Below are 13,315 nucleotides of genomic sequence, written 5' to 3' on the forward strand. Positions count from 1 at the left end.
CAATCGTAACAACAGTGGAGAAAGTAACGCATTTTCGATCAGGTAATCAATTAATCGTAACGTAATTATCACGCTAATTTACCGTGCAAATAATGATGCCGTAAGCAAGGTAATTCAACCCGTTGCCTTTCGATTCTGTCAGCCTTTTGCTATTCTAACGCTACGTTCGATGCGAAAAATTGAATTATACGATCCATTTCAGAACTCCATTTATTGAAATGATATTTTGGTTAATATCAATTAAATCCACTTATTTGGGCCCTCTTGCACGATTGAACTAATATTATTAAGAAAATTTTACAAGTCATCAATCACAAGTTATTGGAATCAATGAATCCTTCTGCGAAACGGTAACACGTTTAATAATAAAGCAAACACATATGAAATAACTTTATGAATGAATCATTGTAAGCGATTTGACGTAAAACTGTGATGTTATAAAACCGTAGTTAATAGCCTACAGCTTGTAATTTGTCAATTCACTAATATTATTAGTTGATAAATTATTGTACAAGAGAGCCTACCGTAGAATGCGAATTTTTATTCTGTGAACGAAAAATCGCAGATAATATAATAATTAATGAACTTCTATTATACAGATTGTTATACTGTTTGCTATTGATGAGTTAAAATAAATGAAGTTCTACTGTAATACATACATATAATTTTTACCATTACGTTATCTGAAAAGTTTGCAGTGTTTCTGACAATCAATATATTATTTTATTGTAAATTTCGAACGACTGGAATCTGTTTCCAAGTTGAAGAATAAATGCAAACATTATAGAGAAATATCCGGAATCGATTAATAGGAATAGTTTTGCTTTCCAATGTACTAGTTATTAATAATCGGCACATATTTTCTCTGATGTTTTAGTTTCGCCAAAAACAAGTACATTAATGTTTGCTTAATTAATAACTTGTCGAAGTATAACGCTGCGTATGTAACACCGAATATAAAGAGACTAATAATTTACTAGCAGTATATTATATTACATAAATTCTGGTGTTCACAAAATATTGCAGAAAGTAGTTAAAAAATTAACTGTTGTCCAAAACAATGAAGCTACTCGATAACCAAAAATTATTGGAAAGCACGATGCATGCGTTGTTCGATAAAATGGTGGTTTGATGTAGATACATTACCTCTAAATATTTTTTTAATTTCTCTACGAATTTTTCAAACAACCCAATAATATTAGGCGTTTCGATAATCTGGAAATTTAATTAAACTTTAATTAAACTAAAAGTTATACTTCGATGCAAATACAGTCTGAAATCGTTGTATTTGGACTGCTAATTCGCGCAATGGATGCCATTGAACATTATAAGGCATTGGGTTAACTCGTGTAGCTGTCTTTTGACATTGACACAATACGCGACAAGCAACGTAGAAGCGAAGATGAACGATTCGTCGCTACTGTTCGTTCGCTAGATCGTGCCAATTGTTTCAAAATGGAACTCGAAACTCGCTTCATAATCGCAACATTTTCCAACGCGGCTGCTCCTTGCGATGTCGCGGCCGAATTCGTTTCGCTTTGAAACGAAAAATCGGTCCTCTTCGTTTTTCACCCTTTTGAACGATTTGCCTGCCTCGTTTCTTTTCGCAACAGCACGATTATCCCGCTGCAATCGCAATTTCAAACGATGTAAGGAAAGAGAATTTTAACAAAGAGAAAGTGCAAATCAATCTTGGAATGATTAACTGGAACAATGGTGTTAGCGGGCATCAATGAATTCGATGAAACGAGTTCAGAAGTGTTTCGTTTCATGTTCAAGAGGTTTCGAGTCTATCTCCTCGCGTTTGTACATATACACGAATGGACAATAATAAAACAAAATTGAAAACTGGATTCTCTGCGCGTGTGCGTGTGTGTACGTAGACTGAATTTGATTGAACTATCATTTTTGGAGATACTCGTATACATTGTAACGAAAGAGTCATTCTCACGACACGCGTTAGAAGAAAAAGCTCGGCCATTAAATTTCACGCTTCCTCCCCGCTCTTCTTTCTTCACACGTTTGATTAAAGTTTCGATTAAAAGTAAAAATAGTCACGGCAATCACAGTTTACTTGCTTAAATATTATGTCTGTCGGAAAGGTTTGTTGGTTTTCATAGCTCTAAACGTACCTACAGTAAGGGACAGAAAATGTTTAGATAGGTAAACGATATAAAAGACATTATAATTTTACAACACTGTATTATATTTGACAAGAACTATGAATAAACATGATGTACACGGCAGAATGGATGACTTACCAATAGTAAAATGTTTCAGTGAAAACTTTTCTAGTACGAAAGTTATTACGTAATACTCGTATAGTCATATGTACAAGTAGCAATTTTGAGTTTCCTTTTCCTCGCAAAGCTGTATATTATTTTCTTTGCTAACTTACTTAATCGTACATAATAATCTTCAGTTTCTCCTTTAAAATTGCGTCATTCTTTCTTGAGATATTTTCCTTGGAAAGCAATCTAAGGTCGTCAAGGTAATTTCCAAAAGAGATACGCAGGTTTTCTATCGCAATGATAACGTTATCTACTCGTTAGATCGTAATATATGAAATAGTCGTTTTCGTCAGTTAATATTAAATATGCATTTATCTTTCTAAATAGACACAGTTTCGTCATTAGAACACAATGTTCCTGATATCAATCTCAAAAAATATTATTACTTTTAATAAACCGTATATGTAGATTATCAGAAAACGTAGAGTTTAGAAATGTTTCGTCGTTTAAGTCATTGTATATGTTCTCGTCATTGACAAGAAATCATGCCTCGTTGAACAAGGTAAAGTACATTTATCGACGCATTTTTATTCATTTTTTGCGGACTCTTTTGCCGTTGAAAGGTGAAATTAAAGCGTGTTTCGTCCCCTTTATTTTTATAACTCATAAATCAAATAAATCGTATTGCATTCTTCATCATCTTCGATCACTACCTACTTACGTTGTTTTGTGAGTAATAATACATTTTCATGAAACTTATCCGGCTTAGATTTAAATAATGCACGGATCTTATCGACGTCTTATAATCATCAACAATTAATTTCTGATCTTAGATTCCGTCAGGAGTTTGTTAGGAAACTTGACCGATCAATTATTACGACTAAATACGTAGCACTTACTTTTTTCCACGTCTCTTAAGGCTTCGCTTCAAAGTTACAACGTATAAATTAAAGAACGACTTTTGTCCATGTTTATTCTCTTGCAGAAAATGAAAACAATACTCTAACATCTTTAATGATATTCAATATATATTTCAATTTCCCTAAACAAAATATGTTTATGCACGCATATTTATTACATCATCGTAACTATTCATGTTACTAACTAACCATTGAACTAAATTATGAAAATATAGATCTCGTGACAATAATTTGTTTTATAGAAACGATTAATTTTCATTCAACAATAAGATACAAATGATTTTTTAAAATGTCAATACCACTATGTTACTCAATACAACAGAACGCGTTATTATCTAAAAAATCGAAAATTTTGACAAGAGTTATTTTTGTAACGAATCCTTCAACTAACATAACACGTACGTTATCAACGAATTACACATAACTAAATATTTCTAAAATAATTCCTAAGGAATTTCACAATTCTTTGTTACGAAGATTACTGACGAATAATATTTGAAAATAAAATTCATGAATTTTGCTATTTCAGAATAAAATTTTTCAAGATCATATATAAAAATCAAAAAATATTTAATTTAACAATATCAAACAATTGACAATGTTTTTAGTATACCAAAATAAAATCGACTAAAATAGCATGTACGAATAACTATTTTCACGTAATATTCGTAAAAACTAATCCGAGCTCTCCAACTACGAGCAAAAACGCTAATTACGTCGCAATGACACTGTTTCGAGATCGCAGGAAACGGATCCACAGAAATAAAGAAATTAGGAATCGTCTGCGCGATACGATCGCGTCTCTTTGTGACGTAATAAAATCTCGATAAAACAGTCGCTTTTACGTTCACCATTTCGAAGTTTGCTATTTGTAATACCACGGTTCTCTATGTAATTACATGGATCAATCCGTACTATTCGATACACAGAAGAACGTCGTGCCATTTATTCTGTTATTTTTCTCTCTGTCTGTCTGGTCTGTGTCACAGACGCTCGAAATGATACCGTCAAATTACATTTCGTCTCATTTACTTACGCCGAAACGTTTCGTTCTATCGCGATACGTCTGTCTTGCGAAAGATTTCGTGAACGCAAAACATTCACGTCCACGCAGGAATGAAATCGAAACATTCTCTGTTATGGTGAAATAAAAGATTGCTTTGTTGCTTATTTTTAACGTTACATCTGTATCAAACTCGGTCAGATTGATTATTTGAATTCAAGTTTTAAACCTCTCTGATAAGTTCCTTGAATTCAAATAATCTGATTTTTCGTGGATATCTGATAAAAAATATGGATAGACTAAAACGACGTCGAAAAAAATGATGCGCGAGAAACAAAACACAAGATTAAGGAATTAAGGAATCATTTACCTTAGCTCTATTTGAAACTTGAAAGGATACGTCGAATTAAGTAAATAAAAAGTTTTATATCGATAAGGCGATATCAAGTTGATTACAGTCAGGTAACATAATTAGTCTGAACGAGATATTTTATTTTAAAAGTGTAAAAAATGTACAAAATATCTGTCTTCTTAACACTTTGATGACGCACTTCGTTTGAAAAGATTCATCTTTGCCGAGCTTATTTTAACGAGAGGTCGATCATGGATACAACATGATTGCGTAGTACATTCCAATGATTCACTTCCCTTAGTACATACGTGCAACATTTTTATAATTACATGAAAGTACACGCTGTACATTTATATCGTTATAATCGTCATTGTCTGCTATTATGTAAAATGCCTCGTTAAAACAGATCTGTGCCTTTTTTTTCACTGTATATGTTTTTATCGTAATTCTTATTATTTTGCATATTATGGAATTATCTATTCCATAATCGATCGAAAAAAGTAAGACAGGTATACAAGAATATTGAGTATCTATACTACCTATGAAATAAAATAATAGAATAAATAAATATAATAATGATTTTACAGAATATAGGATAACTTATACAGATATGGATAACAAATAGCAATCATCAAAGTGTTAAATTGAATAGAAATTTCATTGCTTTAACGAAAAAAATTTATCAATTAACCTTTTTGTTTGCGATACATGTAAGTAGATATTTGTCAACATGTTTGCAATATATTATTTCTCTGTTTATAAGTATCGCTTAATGCGTCTTGCCCTGTGTTGCATTGAAATATATACATTCACAGATATGAATTACATTGAAGAATTACATTGTTACACATTGTCTAACATACACAAATTCTTTACTCATTATTGAATTTGCACTCCATCGAATATTCTTACAAGGAGATATAAAAATTATATTTTACATTTTCAAAATATCTATTTTATGATTTATAACGATCAAATACTTTTTATTGGTCTGGATCATCGCTACAAATTTTGTACTCTTTAACATATAGACTTTCTTGAAGGAAATTAACCATTATCTATTAAAACTTTATTAATCTTGCGTAATTATGTTATACCGAGTAGTTACTTGGTAGATAAATCGGAAGTTGATCTTCCCACTCGTTCTACACATCTATAAAACGTCGTTCACTAGTGAAACGAAGTCTTTCATCTCGCGAAATGAAGTTCAATGACGGATAAAAAATTATGGAACACTGCTAAGATAAATATAGATATTCAAAACTATTACAAACGTAAAAAAAGCACAAGATCATTGGGGAAGTATTTATATAACAACGTACACTATTAAAACCGTGGCCATTTTTCACGGTATAATTACGAATGAAATAATCAACAAAGCAAAAAAGAAACGTAGAATGGTTAGCTCTTTGAAACCGTAGCTTCATCCAGGCGGTGCAAACAAAAATCTGCTAGTGTTCTGACGGAACGGTCCAGACAATTTTACTGGTTGAATAGCGACGATTGACGAGCATTGGCGCGTCGCTATGTGATCAGAACCACAGCAACCAGCAATACATCTTGCTACAGCGATCGTGTTAACTCGCCGCAAACATCATACGCTTCCATGGCATCGAAGCGGTTACTCGCCGTCTGGTCAATATATATTTCAAAATTGTCGTTCGTACGAGAAGCGTGATGCGAAAACAGCCTGAAATTATCGATTGCCACCTAGCCCGCATCCGTTTTCAATTTGCCGCGTAGACCGCAATAAATAAGCAAAAAAACGAGGTTGAAATGTCGCGCCTCGTTTTCGTGGCTATGCTCGAAAATTATGATTATGCGAACGAATTCACCGAACCACGGCTAATTTCGTTCCAGTGAATCGAAGTCACATCGTGCAACATTTGTTTTCTGCAGACGCTGATTTCGCCAAAATTTTACGGGAAATTCCGATGTTGAAAGGTACACAGGCTCGCGGTAGTATTTAAACACCTATCACAGAAGATTTGTACATATATGTACATGGAATATTGTATGTATCATATAAAAGAATTTGATATTTCGTTAACACTGTATCGAATCACGCTAAAAATAGTCCAATTGAATATCGAAGCTTACTAATATAACGGATAATTCGTCGTTGAAATACCTTTGTAATCTCTGCGAAACATACACTTGTATAGAAGAGTACGAGGTACATATATAAGTACATCTGCATAGTAGGATGTCTAACGTGGATGTTTGGGTTAGGATAGAATTGGGTTTGGATTAGGAAAGAACAAATTTTATAAAAAGGGGAAAATAGCATTTCTACTGTCTAAATAATAAACAAAAATATAGATAATTAGATAATGAAATTTTGTAATGTTAAAATGTGCAAAACTTTCTGATGTTTGAAATGTGTAATAGGTTTACTATCACCTTATTTCGAAGAATAAGAAATCAGATAGGTATATTTTAAATGAATAACAGTCATTGAGTAAGCGAATAAATTTTTCAACATATTTAGTTGCAAAAGATTATGTTCATTTTATTATAATATATTGTTAAATTTGTGTATGTATATATTACGTAAATGTACATAAACGATATGGAGTGTTTCGCTTGAAGTATTCTGATTTTAGCGAACGCATGTTTTGCTTCGACAAACGCTTATTCTGCATTCAGTAGAAAATTACTAAATTTCCAAAAGTGAGAAAAAAGAAATAAATATAACAAAATTCTTATCATTTTTTATTCAATACGAATAAAAATATATGTATTGTATCGATCACATAACTAATTTTAATTCGTTAAGACGTTAATTTTGAAACAAATTCTCATAATTGCGACATTTACGTCGATCTTTTATCGTTAATTGGTAGTCGTTTAAAGAGTCGCGGTAAATTTCTTGGACGATGTTTGTACGCGAATAGAGAATTCTGTTGAACGTAATTACATGATCAATCATTTCGATTAAACGTTGGCCGCTGTCCTCGACATGGTCCATTGGCTGGCCGTGGAGAAAAAATTATTACGTGGCATTGAACAGACCAGCATGCTCTATACGCGTGTTCATTAATTTTATTCTTTGTCACGAATGTCATAAATGGCCCCTTTACCGACTTTTCCATCTTCGTTGGTTTCGTACATTGTCATCGCTCCTCTCTCTATCCCTACATATTATATTATGTTCAAGAAAAGGCAAAATACTAGATTTATTGTTGACAATTGCTTTTAATGCTAATCTTTATTATCTTACAATAGATTTTTTTTTATTATTTCCAAATGTCGATAATTGTAAGAATTGGCAGTATTTATATTATTATGTTAAATAGCGAGCTTTGGTAGAATTAGAAACATATCGAATTACAATTGTTAATGAACACGTGTAACTAATTAGTTATCTTACATGTTTTACTTATCTATAGTATACTGATTGAAGTTACATATGATTGATGAGCGAAATTTAATATTATGCAATTGTAATACGGTACTCGCTGCCGAACGAAGTTAAAATTCTCGCAAAATAAATTGATCAATTCATGACTATTCTATTCATAAATATTATCTATACATATTTTGGAGAAAAAGGATGAGTTAAGTTTGCGCTTATATTTAAATGTAATTTATTTATTAGAACATGTCGTTCCATTGATTTATACTCATTAGATAGAGACTTAAATTAAAACAATATACATGAAATATATTTGATTAATAGTTTACGCATTAACCGTTCGTTAATAATTAGATTATGTTTAGTGAAAACATTATGCTTGTTATTAAGTTATGTTTTTATAAGAAAATAAATTTATAGTTATCGATTGAATTATTAATTTACGATACATTTGCATATATATACGATACGCAACGGATACGACGCTATTCGATTGTATGATATTAGTAAATGACTTTCTGCAGACTGATTTAACTTTGTGAATACGTCCTTTTCACTGAACTTATAGAATTTCAATTTATTTAACTTTAAGTAAGTTCATTAAAACTTATCCAATTTCGATGGAAATTAAGCTCTGACATATTTGGAAAAAAATAAATCATATGATCTTGCCATATATAACGTTTTGTTATAGTAAAGAGTTAAACGTGTACATTCGAAATCTAAATTTTATATTGGAGTTCCTAAAGTTATCTGATTAAATGAGTGGCTCAGTTCAAAAGAGAGTTTTTAAAAAAAAATATTATTAGGAGAATGCATTTATATTTCCGTAACATTCTGAATTCATTACAAATTATAAATTATGATTACGAAATTGTCAGTCATTTCCTTGTAAAAGCCACATCAGTGAAAATTTTTCTTGACTAACACACATTTATATATTTGTGTGCATGTTATCCTTTTCTTCAAAATTTACTCACAAAATTAATATTATGCACGTTTATGCTATATCATCGCGTTTATTTATTTATATATTTTATTTTGTTAAATATATAAAATATATAAAAAGAAAATGTACTGTGTGTACGTATCATGTTTTGTAAAAGTAAATTTTTTATACTATTTGTTGGAGATTATATTTGTTTTATTATCATTTATGACTTGTATTGAATATCGTCGAACAAAAAAAGATTGTACTGCAAAAACTAATATGTATATGGAACGTTTTATTAATACTAATTAATACATGTTACTAGTGTCACGTAAAATTTATATTCTGCATAAACTTCTACATGTAAATTTATTTCATAACGTTACAGAAATCAAAGAAATTGATTTACTTGAAAATATAAGCATTTCTAATAAGCATTTAAAAGAAATTAATTATTTGTGGATATATTAAGAATGGTAATGTAGCTTCTGAAATTAACAGTATCGAATTTAACATGCTCATAATTCATTTACTGAATTGTAAATTAAAGAATTGTTTGAACGTATGCATCAGTAACAAGTCCTAAATTACGTATACTATTCGTTTAAAACATTTTTCGTAAATATCTCGCATTCATCCTGAAGCAACCGATGATATGCAGTAAAAGTTAATTAACCATAAATGTTGTAATTAGTTACGACACAAAAATATTCAAAACCAGCTACTAAGTAGCCAATGGAACCAAAAGACTTATAAAAATACAAAAAACTGACGATATATGAATAGAATCTTAACGTGGTTTCGCAATATTTGGAATTAATCACAAATTTTTTGAATACACAAATTTGATGTTATGCCCTGTTATGCCCTGTTATGTTTTGTAATATGCCCTTTCTATTCATTTCGTTATAATAACAATGTTATGATATGACACGTGATGCATAAATGATATGTACGATGGTATAAAAAGCTGTTGACGAGTTGAAAACAATTAGAGACTAGGGGAAAGAGTTAAGCGTAAAATATTCGGAACCGGGACCTTCCACTTTGCAAAATCGAAAGTTTCAAAAGAAAAAAGGGGGCACTTCAGACACGTAATGAAGACAAATTAGTTAAACGATGCAAAACGAGTGAGGAACGTGAAACAAATTTTTTAGTTAACGTTCTCAATAGAATGGACCGAGGAAGAACGGAACTCGCGTTCTCATGCGGTTAACAACCGCAGAATTCAAATGGGTGCGCGGGTGCACGTTTCCTCGTCTTCCATTTCCGCAATCGAGATGCTAAATTTATCGCGCGATCTCTGTCGCGGTCATTCGGTTGAAATTTGTTGTGAAATCAATCTTTATTGCGTTACACGTATCGTTATGTATCATTTTTATAGAAGAAGACGTAACTGCACGATTTTGTACTTTTCTTGTAGATTTAGAAAATTCGATTACTTTTTTAAATCGAGTTTGAGCAATTGAGTACATTAACGCACTTTGAGCGAAAGCATAAACATTGAAGCGAAAATTAGTTTGTATAAATTGTATTATCGACATTAGGTAAAACAGAGAATTTGTCATTGTTACTTGGCGTATTGTTTAAAAAACGGTATGTATGAATTAAATTGAAAGAGGAGAAATACCTAATAACTAAAAATATTGAAAAATTGAGATTCGCTACAGAAAAATTTAATTTCTATAAGTATACACAATTGTTGCAATTATTGTTCTAAACTTATTGTTTGAAGTTGCAGATAAAAAGATGAAAATGATTTAAGAAAAGAATCCTTTATAGGCCACGGAAATATTCCCCTAAAAATATTATTATTACATATAGGTATTGTTTAACATTTGACTTATCTTTTTAAATTATTATAAATAAATATAATTTGTGTTAATTATTTTTAATAATTTAAAATCTGTCAACAAATGTTGAGGATATAAAATTATCCTCAGTTTACGATACGGACAGCACATCTGCTATTTTTGAGAAGTTGAAATTTCTCACATTGCAAATTATAAAATTACAACTCGTACTACGTCTACAACTTAATTAGCATCTTAAGCGCTCGACAGATCCGCTCAATAGCAAACGACGTGTCATAAACTTCGACATCAGATGAGAACTTGACAATAGACCACTAGACGATGTCACTAACGAGACGTTACGTTACGCATCCTTAACCAGGTACGCACAAGACGCACCATTTGCGAAACGCTCGAGACAGTTCGACAGTTACAGGATTGGACAGACACAGATTCCCACCTCGCAGTAAACGTCGACGAAAACCCACCCCTTAGACTGACACCTACAATATGAACATCAGACGCTTCGAGAATAAGAATTTGTGTTCAATACGCTCCACCTTACGTTTAAAGACTCTCATTTACGTTTAAACCAGACTTACGTTCATACAAGATACTTCAAATAAACATACAAATTACAAGCATCTTTAATCTCCCTCCACCTTGAGCGTTAATATCGTTCAAGGTTCGCGACCCCAACCGAGCAGTTGCAATTTAACTGATCACCACCTGTTGAGAGGTCGCAACAACAACAGAAAAAATTATCGCGTTAGAGGAAATCTTTATGGTTTCTTAATATAATGCGCACTTGCCAATTCTTTAACCAAATAATCAACGAAATTTTGAATCTAGTTACTTTTGAAACAAAATTTCTATTTTGCAAAAGATCCACAGATATGACTGAATAATGAAACACTCATGCAAATATATAAAGCAAAAAATTGAACACGTATGATCTAACAAACTTATACATCTATATCAATCAGGAATTAAATTTTATTTTACTACGTTCAATATATATATTAAGTTTAAAAGTATTTAATAGTCTTATTTTGTTTATTGTTGCATCTACGTTCACTATGTGGTATAGAATATCATTGTTTCTTATTAATATTAATATCATTATCATTAACGCAGTTGTCATCCCTACATTATTACTTTGTTATATATCGTTATATTTAAGTATAATCGATAATCAAATTTCCTTTCTACCACACGTCGCATAACGTACAGTGACATAAACGAATGTAGTACATTGCGATCGTTTCTGTCGCGCATTGGCTATCAGAGACTTTCCTGCTATTCGGAACACGTAATTCAATTTGAACCGTGGTAATCGCGTTTGCGGGTTGATTAACGGAACCCCTTACCATTAATCGCGCTCCCAGTATGTAATTACATTAGGTACCGATACCCTCGAAGGTTTCCTCTGTTCAGGCACTAATAATCGTCATGAATTTATCGAGCTCGCAATTCCAATGGCGTTTCGTTATAAGATTTAGAATTTATAGCACTAGGATATCATCTTCGACGATATTTGGTGAACGGATTGAAATCCGAACATACCCGAACATACGTAGGTACATATCACGTGTGTCGGATACCGATTACCGATGAAAAAGATCGCACGAAGTCGAGTCGTTCTTCACGTTCGATTTCTATTAACCGGCGTTTATACTTCCGGTCTTTGTTACACTTTGTCACACAATTCCTATTTATGTCTATCTTCGTCCAGAGAACGCGTAAAAAGAAACATTAAAATGGAAAAGCTGACTGACCTGTAATCCTATAAATCATCGGATGCCGTAAACAGTGTAGACTGTAGCTCGCGAGCGAGAGATGACCGAACTCTTGAAAGTGTAAGTACGTACGAATGAGAAAGAGTAAGAACGTGTGATGTATACAATGCTGAAATGTATAAGCAGATATACTATGGTAAATAATGTGCCACGTAAATATAGCCGATGATCAGCAAGCAATCTATACATAATATATGTATAATATAAATATGAATATAAATACAAATATAAATATTCTATATAAATATTATTATAAATGTTACGAGAGATTAAGCAAATTATGAACTATTATCAGTTGACATGTCGTGCCGGTACGCTGATTCGACGATTCGAGCGACAATGTAAAAACTGTTTACGAGTGAATGGCGAATAAAATATACAATAACGAAAAGTTTTTTTTAATAACCTACCACTTAATTGAGTTATTATTAAATAATTATAATTAATAATTATTTCTTCTAATTTGAATCTGCCTTTGAATTTAAAAAATTATTAAATTATCGATAGTATTAAGCAGCAACGATTGCAAAAAGGAATTGTAAACAATTTTTTTTAACAGATCGATCTTGTTTTCTAAATAAATAAATAAATAGTTTATACAAAAATTTAAAAAGGAATCACAGACGGAATGTGACATTGGACAAAACTTTTATGAAATTAATTATATATTAATTTTATTTAAACGTTATCTTCGTTTAGAAATCTACAAAAGAATTATAATTGCTTCTAGTAATATCTACATTGAAATAAAATATGTATGTAGTATAATTTCCAATTATTAATAGCTGTTAATACCAAGTAAATAATATTATTTCATAGCGAATTTATCTTGTATTTTTACTTTTCTGCTAATTTCTCTATCATTTTTTTCTAGCAAATCTCTCATTTTGTTCACATGATAATTTTATACTTCAATTACAAAAATCTG

This window comes from Bombus huntii, chromosome 4 (assembly GCF_024542735.1).
Source record: "Bombus huntii isolate Logan2020A chromosome 4, iyBomHunt1.1, whole genome shotgun sequence".
In the NCBI taxonomy this organism is placed as follows: domain Eukaryota; kingdom Metazoa; phylum Arthropoda; class Insecta; order Hymenoptera; family Apidae; genus Bombus; species Bombus huntii.